Genomic DNA, 18,816 nt, shown 5'->3' with positions numbered 1-18,816 from the left:
GTGGGTGTGTGCGCGCATCAGGGCGAAATTCTGCTGTGCACGATACAGAGAGCAGAGGAGAATTGTAAATGTCGGTGCGCTGCTGCTAGTTGCATATAGGGGAAACACTGCTCTTTGTGGTATGAGTTCTTCTGGGTCATCGTGTACAGTTCAGTTTCAGGACTCTCTCCGGCAGCCATTCTCGCCTCTAAACTTTTCTATATGCTCTCACTCTCACCCGCTCAAGCGTGCCTGTGGTGTGCAGCGGTGAAATGGGTCCCTGCTGAAACACTTTCCCGCCGCGCATGTTCCGGAGGTTGTTTGGGCTATTCACCGGTATTGCGGTATATGAAAAATTCATATCATAACGAAAATAAACACCGGTTTTCGGTACGAACCGGTATACCACCCAGCCCTAGTTATATGTCTTAGGTAGGGTGGCCAAACTACGGGCTAATTTTTAAATGGCCCGTGGCGAGTTCTTTAAAATAAACTAGAATATGGCTTTAGCATATTTCTAATAAAGTGCACTGTTTGTACATTGCACAGCCAAAATTAAACTTGATGTTACTGTCAACTTAACAACTACAAGCAAGCCCTGCCACTATACTCCTTAAAGGATATTATTACTTCACCTACAATGATTGAACACTAGTCAATAAAAAATATTTACCTCAGTAAACATGGCAGCAGACCGGAAAAGACTGAAGACATACAAATAATTTTTGTAATATGTGTACACGCCAATAAACTTCTGTAATGTCAAATGATAAACCTTTTAGTAGTGATGCGTGGTAGTTTAGTTTTGTTTAGTAGTTTAGAAAATTAATTTTCTATGGCAGCTGGGCTTTTCTGGTCTAGAAACTCTGATTTTCTTGCCGTGTAACTGGTTATGAAACTATGCCTTTACTGTTGTTTGGCCCGTGTCTCTTTACATTTTTCTGTATATGGCCCACAATCAAATAAGTTTGGCCACCCCTGGTCTAAGGCTTTTTTTATGAAGGGCTAGGGAGAAGGACATTGTTTTATAGGTTCAACATGATCAGTTGATGCCTTTATTCATGGTGGGAAAGCTCAGAAAAATCAACCTTGTTACCAAAGAAAATGATGTTGCTTTTTTGACGCATAATATTCACTTTCTGTATAAGAGTACTAATAACAAAAACACCAGTTCAAAAAAAAAATACTGACATGTGAAGTGATCACACACACAGACAAAAAAAAAAAAAATGAATTCCTTTATTGCATGACTTTCGGACCCAAACTAATGTGGTGCCACAGCAGTATAGTGCTTTACTTTCTTGCCAGTATGCCTGTCTGCTTCTCCAAACTTCTGGGTGCATAAGATCGATTACACACAATTCTCAAAGGAGGCTTGGCTCAGTCACAAAGAGGCACATAAGGTGAACTGGGGGGTTTATTGTTGCAATGTCATCATGCAGAAACCTTCCTCAGCTCATGTGGGGAAAATGTTTTTAGGGGGGCATTGGAAAATAGCATTTTGACACTCAAACATACACACTTCAACCAAAATGTGAATGTTATACACATGAATACATAAGGAACACTTATTGAAAGCTACAGAATAATATAAATACCTCAAAAAATGTTTCTAACCTTTAAGGTTCCATTTTCAAGGTTTTTTTGTTTTGTGTTTTTTTTTTTTTTTTTTACACTCAAGTGTTTACTACTGTAATAAGGTTTGTTTGGCCTGGTGAGATTGATGCGTTTAGAAATCAGGTATCCCAGGGTAAGGAAAGAAAATGCAGTCTCAGTCCTCTTCCAAGCAGGTGGTGGTAATAACCCTAAAACAGCAAGGGTTCATGGGAAAAATGTCAAAAAGATACAAACACAAAATAAAGTATTAACTTACCAGTGTTACGAGAGCCATGCATACAGTGCATTTACACGTTAATCAGTTATTATCTAAAATGATGTAACTGCAGGAACCTGCTGAAAAAGACAGCAGTCATTTCATTTTATTTCTACTGTATTACAACTCATAAGAAATGAATGTGCTTAGAATCATGGTCACTAATACAAACATGTCTACAGGTTAAAAACACAGACAGGTTAAGCAGCATGGATGCACTCTGCCAGTCAGGTGCATCAAGTGTGACATGAGTTCAGATGTGATGCACTTCTTCAAACACTGTCACTCCTGCAGCTGACAGGGAGCATTACACTACATATGTAGGAATGGAAACCTATTATAGCCTTCCCCACAGTACTGCCCCAGGCAAACACACACACACACACAAATACACAGACACACATGCACACACTGCTGAATATAACACATCAGCAACTGTGCTCATAAAAAGGTGAAAAGGTTTTATTTTTCAGGCTTGAAATTCATAATTTATTACACACAATGAACCATCTACAACAAATAATGTGATTTTGCCTGATATAGACAGACAGTGTTAGTACTGTATGTTTAACTAATTGGGCAGTACAGTGTAAGACGATTTGTTCTGAGTGATGAGAGGATGAGAAAACACTGCAATTGTAGTGAAACAAAGCCTCCTCAGGGTCTTTCTTTTATAAGTCTTTCTTTTATAAATGCTCTCTCTGCCTGTGTAATATCATGAAGACAGTCACAAAATGCTTAATGCCAGCTAGCACACACTCTAGCTTTGATAGCTATGCGCCCTATTTCTCAATAAAGTTCTCTTCTAATCGAAAGACTTAAGCATGAAAATGAATAGCTGTAGCGTGAGTTGCTGAGTGTTGGAGATATCAGCTGTAGCAATGTCTGCCTCCTCTCCAATATAATGGAACTAGATAGCACTCAGCTTGTGGTGCTCAACGTGCCAAAAAATGCATTTGAAAAACTGCAAAAATTAGAAACAGAAATTATGACCTGGTTACTCAAGATAATACACAGACCTTGTTGTGAGCAGTTTGATGTAGGGACTGTTTTCTTTTTACTGAACTTACACCTTCCATTGATACCTCCGTGTAGAAGGAAGCATGGGTCTACTGCTAGTTCACCTAGCACCACTGAGCTAGCTAATATTGCAGCTCTGCCAGGGAGGACGCCGTTAATGTTTACATTTGGGGATTTCATAAGCATGGGCCTCTTGTCTGTTAGTAGATGCACACTTCCTTCTGCACGATGATACAGTTGGTTGCTGTAGTTTAGTAGAAAGAAAACAGTTCCTACATCAAACTGCTCACAACAAGGCAGGCCCACCCAAAATGTGCTGGACTTAAAAGCCAATTTTCATAGTGGCCAAACAGTGGAGTTCTAACTCCAAGGTCCGTCATGTGATACCACTTGGCCCAAAAAGACAGTTTTGAGCATCACCCCGCAAATGGACTTTTTCACTATCAGGATTTAATCCATTGATTCCAATAATATTTGGTAAACCGAGAAGAAACATAAGATTACATCATTTTATCTCCATTCAAGTTAGCGGAGCACTTAACCAGAATAAGCAGTCTCGGATGGCAGAAGTATCTAGTATGCTTGCTTTATGGGCCAATTGATGCAGAAGCAGCAGCGATCATCTTTGTAACTTTGCATAGTGGAAATAGAGCTTTTTGGGCTTCATGAGCCACTGAGCAACTGTAATAGGAATGAATTGGGTCCCACCTTCAATGCTATATACAGGTCACTAAATACTTTCATGCAACAGGGTCTGTGCATTATCTTAAATAACCAGGTTCTAATTTCTGGAAAGAGACATGGCTGTTGAGTTTTTCACATGTATGTTTTTGATGTTTTGAGCACCACAAGCTGAGTGCCATCTAGTTTCATTATATTGGAGAGAAGGCAGACATCTCTATGGCCAATATCTCCAACACTCAGCAACCAACATCAAAACAATCTAGATTTATAAATAGCACTACAGGTAAGAGGAAAAATATGTGTTCTTGATTTTGTGGTGAACTGTCCCTTTAAAGTTGTTTAAAGCAACTTATCATCACATACAGAGTAAAAACACCCAAACTAAACAAAGCCCCAGGGAAAAGTCCAGAACAAAAGGAGGAAATAAAGCAAGCAGAAGGGCAACACATACAAGTGCTGTACATCCTGATAGAATATAAAATAATCAGTTTTGTTTCACAGTACATTAAAACATATTTGCTCCCATAATGATATATTAGCATCATATTTTTGAAAATATAGGTAATAAAAGGAAAACTAACACTGGAAAACTGTTGGACTGTATTTCTGCTTCTCAAAGTCTGACAACACTGTAGAAAACTCCCTATGGGAAGATTGTGACTTTATTCCATTCGGAAAAAGTACCACCTTTCAAGCCCAAATTGGCTCATCATCAAATACAGAGGTATCAGACGGGCCCAGGTGTGTGTCATTGGATAAATAGTCTCAGTCCTTCCCATGGGTGATAATCTCTACTTTTCAAAATAAAAGTTTTTGCTAAATCCACACAGAATTTTACAGAGATGTATAATGCCCTTCAAAATAAATGGTATTCCTGCACCTCTGCACCAGTGCCTGTTTAGTGAGTCAAAAGGCTCCGTATATATCTGGTAGACTGCAAAAGAGTAACTGCAATAATTTCATAAATCCTCTCAAAAGGCTTCACATATCATAGGTTTACATGCACCCTCGAGTCAGACAAACAAGCACACAAGCAAGTATGCATGCAAACACACGCACACACATGCTTGAGTGTACACACACACGAGAGTGCGAGTGATTGAGAGAGAGACAGAGAGAGATTGTAAAGCCAGCTGTGCAGTGGGAAGCCCTGCCAAGTTGAGGGCAGAACCAGCGAGCTGAAGGCAGATGATAAGATGACAGATGAACTGAGCCCAGATGGCCTCCACATCTTCACTTCACAGCCCTGTAATACCGTTATAATTCTACATATTTTCACTCAGGTCTTCAGTCATTTTAAGAAGCTATATTTACCTGTTTTCAGCATGATCCTCCTGCTTCACACTCTGTTACATCTTGTCTCTGCTGGCTGCAGTTTATCTGAGCCGTGGCCTGTCTGGCTCAAAGCCATGCGCTCCATTGTTTTCAGAGGTTGATCAATTCAGTTTTCCAGCAGAGGCGATTGGGAGGAGAAATAAAAGCTGTAACTGTCTATTGTCTGTTGATTGTCCTCCTTATGTTCAGTTCCTGCTGGTTAATTAATGGTGACACAGTCCAAACTGAGCCGTACAGTGTAACACAGATGGACCCCGGAGGGTTTAAAAGAGCACATGGAGGAAAACTGATTAAAGGATGCTAATATCTGCTCGTTTTCTGAACTCATGTATGAGGATGGGACTGTACAGTGTGAATAAATAATGATTAATAGATCCAGGCTCTCAATATCTGGACAATATTGCATACTGCCTAAATACAAGTCACAAAAGTAAATACATGTTTACACTGCATAACCAGTGATATCTGCCAACATTAATATCACTGATTGCTCTGACAGAAGAGTACAATCAAACATTCATATATGCAGGGCCGTAGCCAAGATTTTAGAAATACTGAGGTCATGAGGTCCCTGAGTACAACCCCACCCACCTAATTCATTTTTTACTAACCAACCAAACTTTGTATGATTATATGAATATTGATATTTCATTCATTCATTTAACTCCCTAGGTATTCTATTTTCTGCAATATTTCATTGTCCTGCATAATGGTCTAAATGTTGGTTCAAAGTCTTCTCTTCCCTGCCAAGTATGTAATTCTGGCTGAGAATACTAACTCACTGTCACCCTTTTTACACAGAGATCGCACTATAGGGCCGCTACAAAGTCCCTTTATGCCTCCTTTGTATTTTTACACAGAACCAAATAATGGCGGCATGACGTTGCACCAATGTGTGATTTTAGACAGCATGCAGGCATCATGGAATCAAGAGAAGTGTGACCATGGGCGTGACATGTAACACAACAGTGTAGGCCTTTGGTGTGACACATAACATACACATCAACAGGATTAACATGGCAATAACAATCATTTACCGTCCTTGTCGTATGGCGACTGATCTCATCTTCTGCTCAGAGGGTGAGGAGCTTCTGGACATTATTGTTTTCCCAATTTGCGAACATTTTGGGCCACTGGTCTTCTTCTTTGAGTTATCCGCTAAATGCTGACAGCTACTATTTAACTCCAGCTATGCAGACATTATTTCAGCACTGTTACTACCTTAGTTCCAATCTCAGAGGCGAGACAACTCTCTCCCTCCATTCTGTGATCATACCTTTTATACAGAATGGTGAGGTGGCATAAAAGCGCGTTATTCCCGCCTTGAACAGGCAGTGTAAAAGGAGCTTTGTATTCTATTAGTTTTTGTCTATAACCAACCATTTTTTTAGATAATTTTTCTTGCAAATATCAGAGTTTGCCTTAATCCCAACATAAGTAGTATTTTTGTAACTGAGGAATTAAACTTAATGTCAATTATAGGGATGAGCAAGTACACCACTATCTGTATTTGTATCTGTTCAACCAGCTAAATCATCTGTATCTTTATGGGCGGAGTTTAACCAAACATGGGTGGAGTTTTTACCTGAAATGGGTGGGACCTAACACGGAAATGTAATTTAAACCTTAAACTGATATGGGTTGATCAGAAGTTGTAATATTATTTATTAGAAAAATATTTACAGAACAATCTCAGAATTGAGCATCAGGTCATTGCTGATCACAGAGACTGAACACAGCGGCCCGAATGAGGATTTTCCTTCATCAGGAGTACGAGGAAGAGGAAACGACATATTTTACTCAGATGACACTAGTACCTAAAAAAAAGTGCATCATCTGTACCAGATTTTGGAGAACATGACCTACGGCCCCTGTATGTATGTTAGTATGTTATATTGAATGGAATGTTTTATGCTTTTTTTCCCCCCAAAGTTTCAAATAATGAGGTTAACATATGTATAGGTAATCCCTGTGAACAAAAACCTAAAGCTTCAGACCGTTCTGAAACTCTGTTTCCAACATTTTATTCTACTTTCAAGACAAGCTGAAGAAAGATCCTGACTGTTTTTTTATATGGTCATCTGCTACAGGCACACTACTGTAAGTGTTAACATTACATACACCGCTAATTGTAGCTACATGCTAACACCGAGGAAACATCTGAACTTGGTCGTTGATTTTCACCCTGATTTTGGATCATATTCGTGCTGGAACATGTCCTGTTGTGGTTAGAAGCTTTTATTGGTGATAGTTCACAGTAGAAAGTGCCACAGTACTTCTTTACAGTCATTGTACAGCTGAAATGACAGTGCAGTGAAGCCGATAGTGATGATACAGAGGACCCATAAATGTTGTCCAATCAGAGCAAAAAAAGAGCACATGGAGGAAAACTGATTAAAGGATGCTAATATCTGCTCGTTTTCTGAACTCATGTATGAGGATGGGACTGTACAGTGTGAATAAATAATGATTAATAGATCCAGGCTCTCAATATCTGGACAATATTGCATACTGCCTAAATATGTCCAATCAGAGCAGAGGGTTTTTTTTTAGGAGGAGGGCTTAAAGAGACAGGTGCTAAACAGTGTCTCAGACAGCAGTAAATTCAGGTGTTCAGCAGAGACAGTAGGAGGAAAATAAAGGGGTTTTTGAACATTCAAGCATGTTAACATGTTCTAGTTGAAACCTTAAATACAAGTATGAACCTGAAAATGAGCATAGTATGTCCTTTTTAAAGCTACTGCATCAAATACTCAATGAAGAAAGAAACCTAAGTGTCCCTGCTGGGCTGTGTTACTGCATTACTGTTGAGTAGGTCAAGGTACTTTAACCTGTAATCTGATCTCCAGCCAAGTGTAAAATATGTTTTCACTATGCTGTTAATGTATTTCTAAAAACCTATCAAATATACAGTATAGTGTCCAGCCAGTCTTAAACTTCATGAAATTCTTCCTCAACAACAAGGATGGTGGAGGTTGAGGAGTTCATAAGGGAGGCAAGAGCCTTCAGGACGCAATCAATAGATACAGGTGGTGAACAAGAAATTTTCTAATATCAAGGTTGAACATGCAGTATGTCAGTTTAAAGACAGAAAATGGTCCTGACATCCTGTCCCAGGCGACCAAACAGACAGGTGAAGTCTTCGAAGAAGAGCAAAGCAGAGGGTAAACATTGTGTGAGATAAAGAGCAAGTCAGTGTCGTGATAAACCAGTAGCAGATCGATAGCATAGTACTGGAGCTCTTACATCATGTTTGGTACAAAAGTCTCAGAAGCAGAACAGTTCAAATCTGACAAAAGGACAGCTTGAGGAAAACCACAGTGAACTTAGAAGTGGCATCCCAAAAGTACAATTCCTAAATATAAGCCAAAAGTGGAGGACCTCACTACCAACAAAATACAACACACAGGGTTGTAACCTGCTATGTCTCCCAAATGGATTGACAGCCATTTTACTGTCATGTAAGAAATAACATTAGACAGGGTCTAAATTTAAGTCAGTTCATCATTCAGTCATACACTTTAGTAACGTAACATATATGCAAAAATGCAGATTCAACCTTTGCCTCAAGTAAGGAACGATGTTCATTGTACATGTACTTGTTATGATGACTGATGTGATGGGGCTGAGTGGAAGGAGCAGGAAATGTAGTTTAACTCACCTTTCAACTTGTGTGGATGAGTAAAAAAGACCTCCCCCGATGAAAAGGGTTTTTTTGCCTTTAATGGACAGGACAGTTAAGTGTGAAAGGGGGAGAGAGAGAGGGGATGACATGCAGCAAAGCACCACAGGCTGCACTTGAACCCAGGCTGCTGTGGCAACAGCCTTGTACATGGGGCGCCTGCTCTACCACTAAGCCACCGACGCCCCCTGATGAAAAGTTTTTAACCTTGTTAACATGTCCATATAGTGTTTTTCTATGCTCCAAGACATATTGTGAACGAATGATGCTTGATTTATGCTTGACACATCTGCGAAGGTCATGAGAGTCCATATGGCCAAAGTGACGTGCAAAGGGTTTTTGGCTGTCCCTGCACAGCCAACATTTTCTAACTACATGTAAGTGGATGGGTGGAGAACCATGCTGTAGACACGACTTTTTGATACACTGCCCCCTACAGTCTGGGACAGTGCCATGAGGAGAAATATGCGCTAAGTGTAAAAGATAGAGATGGAGATAGAGATGCCAACTAATTTGCATATTCATAGATCTGCACATATTAAATGAGGCAAGTGTGCAATGGCAAACTCTTCAGTCAGACGTTGGAGGTGACTAACCAGGGTTCAGGTCGGGTTCTGCCAATGGACCTAAAAAAAATTACAGAAGTATTGCAGGTGTTACTTTCGCATTTTCAGTATTAACTCCCAATCCAGCAGCTGTATGGTGGATATGAAACATGAATTTCCCTCTCTCATGCATTTGGGGGGGACGTCATCTGTTATGTGTATACAAAGGTGTAGAGTTACATGTAAGCCATTTTAGGGCATAAAAGGGGATTTTTCATGGAAAATACTACTAAATATATATTTCATTTAATCGATGCCAGGGGAGGAACTGTAATCCTGGTTGCTCTGCTAAATTGCTGCTTGTTGGTTAGCAGACTAGTCAAGCCAGATATCAATAGTTTAATTTCAATTAGTCAGCTAATGTATTATTGGGCATTCAGACTGAAAATAGCACTGTGTTATATGAAATTGCAAGAGGCTATGTTTCTGACTGAATGTTGTTTCAGGTGATGGTGAGACAATGAAATATGAGACAGAGTTTCTAGTCTTAGTTATACATCACTCCACAGCACTTTATAATGTAATGAGACAGGAATTTATTGACAGTTATCACAGAGACAGTCATTTGATCCTGTTGTGATAATCATGGGGTAAAGCAGAAATACACCATTCAAAGTAATCTTACACTGTGGTTGCAAGTATTTGATTGGCCAATGAAAATAATGTTGCGTCAGCTTGTGGCAGAAGTTTGTATCTACACTCATTGAAATTAATGAGAATGATTGTTTATTCATTCAGTAGTGTTGACTGTCTGAACACAGCCTTAGAGTATTGAGAATGACTACTCTTACTTTCAGGCCATTCCCTTTTACTGATAACATGAGTGAACTGACCTGCATCCACACAACAGTCCTTTACAGGTAACTCTCAGGTGTGCTTTAAAAAGGCATTTATTTGCTTACAGCCAGTTTTCCACTTGACCTTGTCAATGGCACCAAGCATGAATAGCGGCAGATTTGTAAGTCACTGTATACCAAAGCGTAGCTCCTAGCTTAGCTGTAGCCTTGTAAGTATGTGGGTGTCGTGTGGATCTTGTGAGGCCCGCTGGACATATCAAACCAACAGATCATTTTGTCAAGGCTGTAAGGCTTTCATTTCCCCCTGCTGTGCTTGTGATTTTATCACACAAATAAACAGCCAGACACCAAAGCCTCCGCTGGAGCCTGAAGATCTAACAAAGGCTATTTTGTAAGTCTTATCTGTGTTACTTATGCAACATTGACACAGGCATACACACAGAAAATAGAGAGTGAAGGCTTGGCATCCTAAATAAGCAGAAGACCTGTATTGATGTATAAGATATAGCAAAGGCAGAAAGACACCTGTATGAAACACTAAAGAGGAATCTGTCTTTAATAGTGTGTTTATATACTGTTCGTGTCATGTGTGTCATCCTTAGTTGTTTATGTTATGCATTGTTACATAGAGCTAAAAAGAAATTATAGATATGTGAAACAGAAAATGTCAGATAATATGGCAAACAAAAGATATCAAGAATATTTGGCTGATAATGAGAGCTGAGGTGGAAATAAAACTTTTCAAAAGTTTACTTAAAGAAAGAAAACCTGTTAAGAGATGGGTGAAACTTTGCTTTGTGGATAAAAAACTATAGTATCCCACATAAATTGAACGATAACAGACAATAGCACAATATCTTTCACAAACTCAGTACTGCACATACACCAATGTTATAGTATATTCTGTCCTCTGATAGTATATTTCTTGGTATTTACATGATCCCAAATGTTTCCAACAATGTTCAAACCGAGAGAAGTGTCTAATTTTAATCAAGGACAAGGTCCGTGTCATTTGGTTGCCGTTGCTTGTCAATGGCATTTTATCCCCTCTGCACATGCGTCAGGGTTGTGGCTGTCTGCCAAAAGCTATCATGAATTGACTTTTTATCCACTTTTAACCCACAGTTTTATGATACACTTACAATACACAAGATCTTGGTCATTTTTAAATATATTTTTCAACAGGATGAAGGCTCTTACATCATGGGACATCTGGATCTTAAGTTATCAGAGAAACAAGCTGAACAAACATTTGTGGAAGCTCAGCTCCAGCTCCTGCTATGCTGAACAGCATCGGAGAAAGTCCGATTTCTAATGTGAAGCAGCTTTATTCAGTGTTTTTACGGGTTTAAAATACTGGGTTTGTTGTTTTTTTGGAGAGGAGGAGATCTGTGATAATTTGGCTCTCACTGAAAACCTCCCTAACTATGAACACTGAAGGAAAATTAACAGTTGTTTTGATTGATTGATTGATCTCACTATGGCAAAGGTAAACAATGTGTCATGGCAGCCTTATACCTTTTTGTGTTGTTGGCCTGAGCCAGTAAAACTCAACCCAAATCTGTTTTTCTATGAACCAGAGGTTGCATGATTACATTTTTTTGGCCCCTCTCTGGAAAGACTTTCATGAAATGTGTATAAAATTAATATGTACTTTTACAGGTGCAGTGCTTCACAGAGAGGGACCGAAAAGATTAACACTTTATAATACAGCCCACGACTTGCAGTGTAATTACCCAACACTTACTGCGTAAGGCCTTTATGGTGTGACATCATTGTATATTGTTAAGACCATTTCAGAGTGTGTAGCATATTATGTTGTTAACTTGGTAATGTATCTTCAGTCAACGGTTTGCATGTTATCCTACAAATTAACGCCCCACAAATGACATCCTTATTATATTATTATAAATTTAAGTAATTATTGTAAAGTTATGGAGGTTAGGTGAAGAGAAAAGAATCATGGTGAAGATGTACCTTAAAATGAGTTAGAGTTCACTCAAAGTTCACACGGTTCCGAACACTGACCTCCTGGGAGAATGTCCAGAATGTCCGCTGGGCACCGCTACGTTCTTTTCTCTCATCAGCACATTGTTTACGTGATTGCAGCCTTCCACAGTACGTGAGTTATACACAAATTGTTGGCTCATGATAACATGGGATATGAGTGAATTTTGGTGCATCACTTTTCATAGGAAAACATACAAAGCGCATGAGAATAGCCTGGACCTGGACATAAAGGATGTATAGAGCTGCTGAATGCACACTGCGTACATAGAATTTAGCAGAATAGCTCTATAGGCTGTTCGTGGTAACGGCATATTTCAGTGTTGCTACAGCACCCAGGAAGGACATGTAGCTGACAGCCAGGTAACATCCTGTCATGTCATGTGTATAGCATGACACAAATTGTCTTATTCATTAGGTTTTCCAATGAATCTTAATGAATTTTCAGTAATTTAATTAATTGTTGTTGGATAAATACATTTTTGAGGCTGCAGCACCCACATCACCCCTGCAGCCCGCAGTGATGCTCCTGAGTTAAGCTTATTTGTCTGAACTTCAACAAACTCCACAGAAAAGTATCTAAAATGTCCAGTAAAAACCCGGTCTGTCAGTTTGCACCAGCTGGCACTGCATTTTAATTTGGCACCGACTACAGCATTAAATTATTTTCGACGGCTGATGGCTGATTCCTGAGGAAAAAAAAAAGAGGAAAGTGAGCCAGATGTAATGCTTTCACACACATATTCATCTCCTTTCATCTTGTTCCTCCAGCACATACTGTTTGTGTTGCCAGAATAAAATAGGCTAGAGAGCACTCATCTGAAAATCCCATTGAGAGGAGAAGACACTCACGCTTTCCTTTAACTTCACACGGTGCCATTTATACAAAAAACACAAACATATCAGTGTGGGAAATATAGACCCGTCTCATGCTTCCAGTCAGTTTTATCTTTTGGCAAATGAAAACGCAATAAAAAGACCAGCATCAGATTTATTAAATGTGCCACACACCATTTTATATAGCATGTACAACCCATTGGTTTCCCCCATCATGGGAAAGAGACATTTCATGTTGTAAATATGAGACAGCGAATAACGAATGACCTGCAGCAGACTTAAATCATACATTCTCCTGTGCACTGCTTCAGGGATCATTCATGACAAAGCCAAGGAATCTTATCCAGCATTTCAAGCTCTAATGACAAATGAGAACAGCACACTTCTACAAAACAGACACTCTGTTAATGTTTGTTCTCACCTTGATTTCTTGCCAAATGTCATATTGACAATGTGGGCTGGCCCACCAGGGGAAGTGATTTGTTTCCCAGAGTTAAAATGTAGGCGCTCATCAAAAGCACCCACCAAATGGTATTATTTTTTGTGGCACAATGAGAAGCAGTTGGACTGTATCTGTGATGCACTGTCTAGACTGGCTGCACATCATTCTCCTATCAATCTGGGTTTAGAGGAGGAGAGCCCCACATGATTATTATTCTCCAATAAAAATAAGTGCTAGTTTGTTTTTAGTAAATAAGTCACCACTCACACTTTGAACATTTATATCTGGAGCCATAGTTGTATTTTTTTTTTTTTTTTTTAATCTTTGAGGCTTTTGTAACCTTGGGAGATTTTTCAGTATTTTCAGTCCTGGTCATTTTTCCACCAGGATTCAGTGGTTCACCAGACTTTTGTGCTGGACAGTGGGCTTTGAAACCACATCTAGAACCTTATTTTGGGGAATTAAATAGTAATGCTAAGTGATTTCGTAGTAATTGTAAGTAAACAGACACAAAGTTCTGAGACAGTGTTTCTAAAAATTCTGGTTAAGGCATGTTGGTATCAAAATAAAGCCATGTGGAGTTACCATAGGAGATATCCAGATGTAATAGAATGTTTCTCCGTTTGAATTAGCACAAATTTTATCAAAGTCTCTGCAAAAATGGCCAAATAATGTGTTAATGCGCTTTTCCATCCACTTCTGTTTATGAATATTAGAAGATGGCTGCCTCAAGATAAACAGTTGCTAATTCTCTAGCCGGCTGCCCTGAAACCATTGCAGAGGAAGAGAGAGGGGAAAATGACAAAATTAAAAGAGTGGGAGTCAAACCTCAGATGAACAAAAATGCTGTGCAAAACATGATGAAAATATTGTGTTTAATATATTAATGTAGAGGAATGTCACAGTCTCCTCATTGCTCCAGACAGATTGGATGTTTTCAACTTCTGAAATTTTTCATGTGTCCAATGAAGCAGAAACTTTAGAGGACGTTTAAGGGATCTTCCACATCTATAACACAAGCTCAGAGGCTGAGCCTATTCTTGTGCTGCCACAGAGGCAGGTTGCACGTGATGTTGTTAAGTGACCAACAATCCCAGACTCAGAGCTGATCATCTTCCAGGCATTTAGTTTAAAGTGTGTATTAAAATATTGTCCTTGGGACAGATGGTAGAGCTCTTGGTAGCTCTGCACTAAAATGACTTCTCCTTCATATTTAAGGTAGACTCGATATCTGTTGGCTGTGATTGGTTGTATCTCGTCACATGCCATGACATGCGGTGTAGGTTCCGAAAGTTGAACTTTTTCTATCTCATGATGCAGCTGTCAGTAATTGGGAACACTTGCACGTCCCATCGACAACATCACTCTCGCTTTTGAGCGTGTCCTCCATAGGTCTGCTAAATGGATTTGAGGGCACAGAAAAAGCAGCATGTGTATGGGCCCCAAGTCACATGCATCATGTTCTTCTTAATGTATTTACTAATCTGTTTCCATTTCTTTTTGTTTCATGTTGCTTTTATTCAGCCAAGCATGAAAACTTTTTTTGCAATGTTTACTTTTTTTGATCTGAGTTTCCACTCAGGTATGTTTGTGCGCAAGTTGAAAATGAAAAAAAAGGTGGATGGAAATGTACTTAGTGACTGCTGCTGTTCTTGACAATAACACAACATCATAAATATTGGCTCCAACTGTGTGTTCATTCAAAAGTTGTCAGTTAAAGAGATGAACAACAGTGTTACATGCTGTGGTTGTGCCCCCGTCTGGTCAGTATCCTCTTTTGGACTGAATCATGAATAGCAATGAGAGCTGCTGCTGACTCACTGCTGTCTTGGCTCTCTTTAGTTACATATCAGAAGATTCTTTAAAGACAATAAGGGACATTTAAAAACAGACCTAGACATGAGTCTAGGATATGTCTCTTATCGCCATCTGTCTGGCATCTCTATCTCAGTCTTCCAGTAATCCATGTATGAACAGGCTGTTCACTGTAAAAAAAAACCTGAAACAGTGTTTGACAATTCTGATCCAAGAAACGTCACAGCTCACTGATCTTAACACATAATCTGTCAGATTGTATCTTGTTTGTGTTTCAGGTAGTGATAGCTGCTGATGAACACAACACATACATTACAGGCCAGGAGAAAATAGATACTGTACTTTTAAAACAACCGTATCGCCAGACAAGAACATTAGATGGCTCTGAAAAACCCAACATTATTTTTAATGAGAATGGCTGTGTCCAAAATCACTCCATATTTACTATTTTAGGCACTACATTTACTCTCTGCAAACTGATGGATGAATTCACAAAGGATGGATTGCAGCCACTGATAGCGCTGTGAATTTTGCATCACTTGCAACTGCTGTCTGGTTCGTCTCTGGGTTTACAGATTTTGTGCTAATGATATTTCACCACAAGCTGCAGATCCTGACCAACAAGGTGCTGGTGTTTTACAACGTAGTCCTTCGGACTTTTGCTCTTCAGTCACCACTAACTCTCCAAAGACACTAATTTCATTGTAACAATGTTGTGTGTGGATATTAGCACTAACTATTGTGAACTGGACTTTTTGTTACAGTGAGGCTCATTTGCATAGAAGGGCCACTTTTGCATCAAATATATTTATATTACTTATATTAAATACCAGCAAATAGCACAGGAGCATCAAGATGCTATTAGCTTGACAGTGTGGTTAGGGAGCAGTTCACCTGTTGCGGGTGCTTTGAGAATTTCAATTCTTTGTGTCTTATGTGTGCAGATTTAGTGGCTGCAAAAGCCACACAATCCTCTTGTGAAATAGCCCAACAGTGTGCAGTTGATATAGAAGCCTCCAAATTTCCAACAATAAAATGTAAAAAGTAGCATCCATGTTATTTACACTGCTTTCTGGCAACAGTGATTTAATGCAGAGGGTATTGTTTTATACATGCAAAAATGTACATTGTATGACTCTACAGCTGTCAGTGATGATGCTAAATGATGCTGATTGATATATTAACAATAGATCAAATGACCCTGTGTAGTGGAAAGGTGTCCCATGGAGAATTATAACCTAATGCTGTGAGGCGTTTTAGCATCTTTCAGCTCATTGTTTTGGATTTTATGGCCAGTAGCTCTGCTCAGCACCAAACACCAGACAGACAGACAGACGGACAAAATTAGCAACTAGCTAGTGGAAATAGTGAAGCATTTAGCAGCTAAAAAGCCAGATATTTTTCTCAGGAGATGGTGGAGACCAAAACAGAGCAAAAAAACATTTATTATGTGACCAGAAAACACAAATCACAATAAATGCCGATGTTACTCTGTGTCTGCTGGATGTGTAAATACAGTAGGCAACGGTTTGCAAACATGTTTGCCACTTTTAAGGTGATATGTCCATTTCATGTTTACAGCTTGTTATGTTGCCCCTAAGCGGCAAAAAAAACAATTCATTAATGCAGGTTTAAGGATGATCAGTATTTAATGTGGCAGATGTTACTCTCACAGCCTTGTCTTTAGCTCTCCTGTTGTATTTTCTTGCTCTGCCTGCAGCGATATTCTGACATTTTTTTTGTATGTGCACCAGTAACTTCCCCACGTTATTTAGAAAGAATGTGCATGAAAGAAATTAAAATTTTCCCACTGAATGTAATGAGCAATGATTTGGTTAATGGGAATCGTACATCTGATTACATTTCTTGTTTTATTGTGATGCTGATTTAGCAGCCAGCACCAGCAATGAAAACCCAAATGAAAACTCAGACAGACAAGATCTTGCTATTCTCTGTAGCTACTGCCATTGTTAAGTAAAATCAGAATCTAACTAGCTTTCTTATATCAGTTCAAAACTGCCTCAGAAGCCCCTTTTATATGTTTTCCAAACACACAACTGGCAGTGATTGCATGAGGGAGAGTCTGCGTAGGGAAGAAACACACACGCAAACATGTATACAGGGAGATTAACTCAACGCTTTGCCAATATTGTTTCAACTGTGACGTTAATAGAGCAAAGTGAGGTGAAAATTTAATTGAAATTGAAAGAGAGAGGGAGGGAGAGACAAAGAGAAGAGATGAGTAATGATAGAAGAAAAACAGGGCAGAGACTGCAGTCATACAGTATCTGTCACTGTGTTTGTGTGTGTGTGTGTGTGTGTGTGTGTGTGTGTGTGTGTGTGTGTGTGTGTGTGTGTGTTGCCTCAGGAACAGTTGATGGATTTGCTGCTTGACTGCTCACACAGATTGGTGCCTGCTGTGATGGCAGCCTTGAACTGAAATTACATGCACACTCCACACACACACACAAAGAGAACTACACATAATTGCAATTTCTGTGTGTGTGTGCGAGCGCGTGTGTGTAAGTCGGGACGAGCGGGTGTGTTGCCTCCAGGAGGCCATTTCAAAGCACCATGGAAGGATGGATGAACGCGAGGCCAACCAAAGCACCAGAGAGGATGAGACAATTGAACAGGTTCAAAGCACTGTGTTTATGCGTTTATTAATAGCCGTTTATTATATTCGGTGTCATTCTTATTGAATCAGTGACAGGGTGGCTGGCTTCCCCAATAATTATCCTTTTTTTTTTAAATTGGTGAAATGAGACAAAAACACAACAGAACAGATAAACAAAGATTAATTTAAACAGCTTAGGGAGAGTTCTGTTTTACTTGAGAGTTTGATGATACGTTCTGCTAATTGAGGCAGTTGGAGTAAATTAGGAATTATCTTGATGTTGTTTTTGATAACAATGGAGAGAATTCCCGCTCCACACCTCTAAATCAAGTCCACAGATGAGATTAATGTGTTGTCTTTAAGTTTTTGGTGAGGATGTGTGTTTTGTTCCAGTGGGTTGCAGTGTAGAGGAGATGGTCTAGGTAAGATATGCCAACTAAAGATGAGATGAGCATCCAACTGCACCACCTGAGGAATTTCACTTCTGGAAATTACAATAGATACTGCAGGAGTAAGATACTATGTGTTATACACCAACCGCAAAACAGTGTTATTAAAAAATGATTTTTGGAACTAACAAATTGATTAGTTGCTGAAATTCAGAACAGTGAGGTCCCCTGCTATGTGAGGCAGGAAATCAATTCTTTAATATGAAAGTATAAGTAAGATCTGTAAAGTATACTTTTTAAAATTTAACCACAACATGCAGTGAAGAGACATTACCCAAGATGACTAGTATACCCAACAGGTCAGTACTCAGCTTTTCTAATTTAGAAGACATAAACAAACTTGCACCAAAAACAACACAGCGGGTACCAGTTGGTTCAAATGGAAATATGAGCAAAAGCTAAACAAAGTATAGCAAATATATAACCAGAGCATACACGACCAAAACAGCAGCTGTACTGAGACTGTACAAGCATTACTCTGCACCAAACATTCATCATCAATACATCAGTAATACTTGTTCAGCACCACGATACAGGAATGGCAGTCAAACATTTCAACTCATTTAAACTACACCCATAGGGAAGCCACAGTCTTGAAACCAAAGCCACAAGACATAACAGAGGCAAGGGAGGAAGTCCCAGCAGGTGCCTTAAATAACCCTGACACTGATTGA

The 18,816-nt window shown here is 39.3% G+C and overlaps 1 protein-coding gene across 1 annotated transcript in view; it reads left to right on the top strand.

The window, feature by feature from the left end:
- Nucleotides 1–18,816, top strand: part of aff2 (AF4/FMR2 family, member 2) — a 225,209-nt gene that overhangs the window by 167,645 nt on the left and 38,748 nt on the right. The gene's annotated exons all lie outside the window — the stretch shown is intronic.

This window comes from Epinephelus moara, chromosome 4 (assembly GCF_006386435.1).
Source record: "Epinephelus moara isolate mb chromosome 4, YSFRI_EMoa_1.0, whole genome shotgun sequence".
NCBI classification, from domain to species: Eukaryota; Metazoa; Chordata; class Actinopteri; order Perciformes; family Serranidae; genus Epinephelus; species Epinephelus moara.
This window is presented reverse-complemented; position numbering and strand designations above follow the sequence as displayed.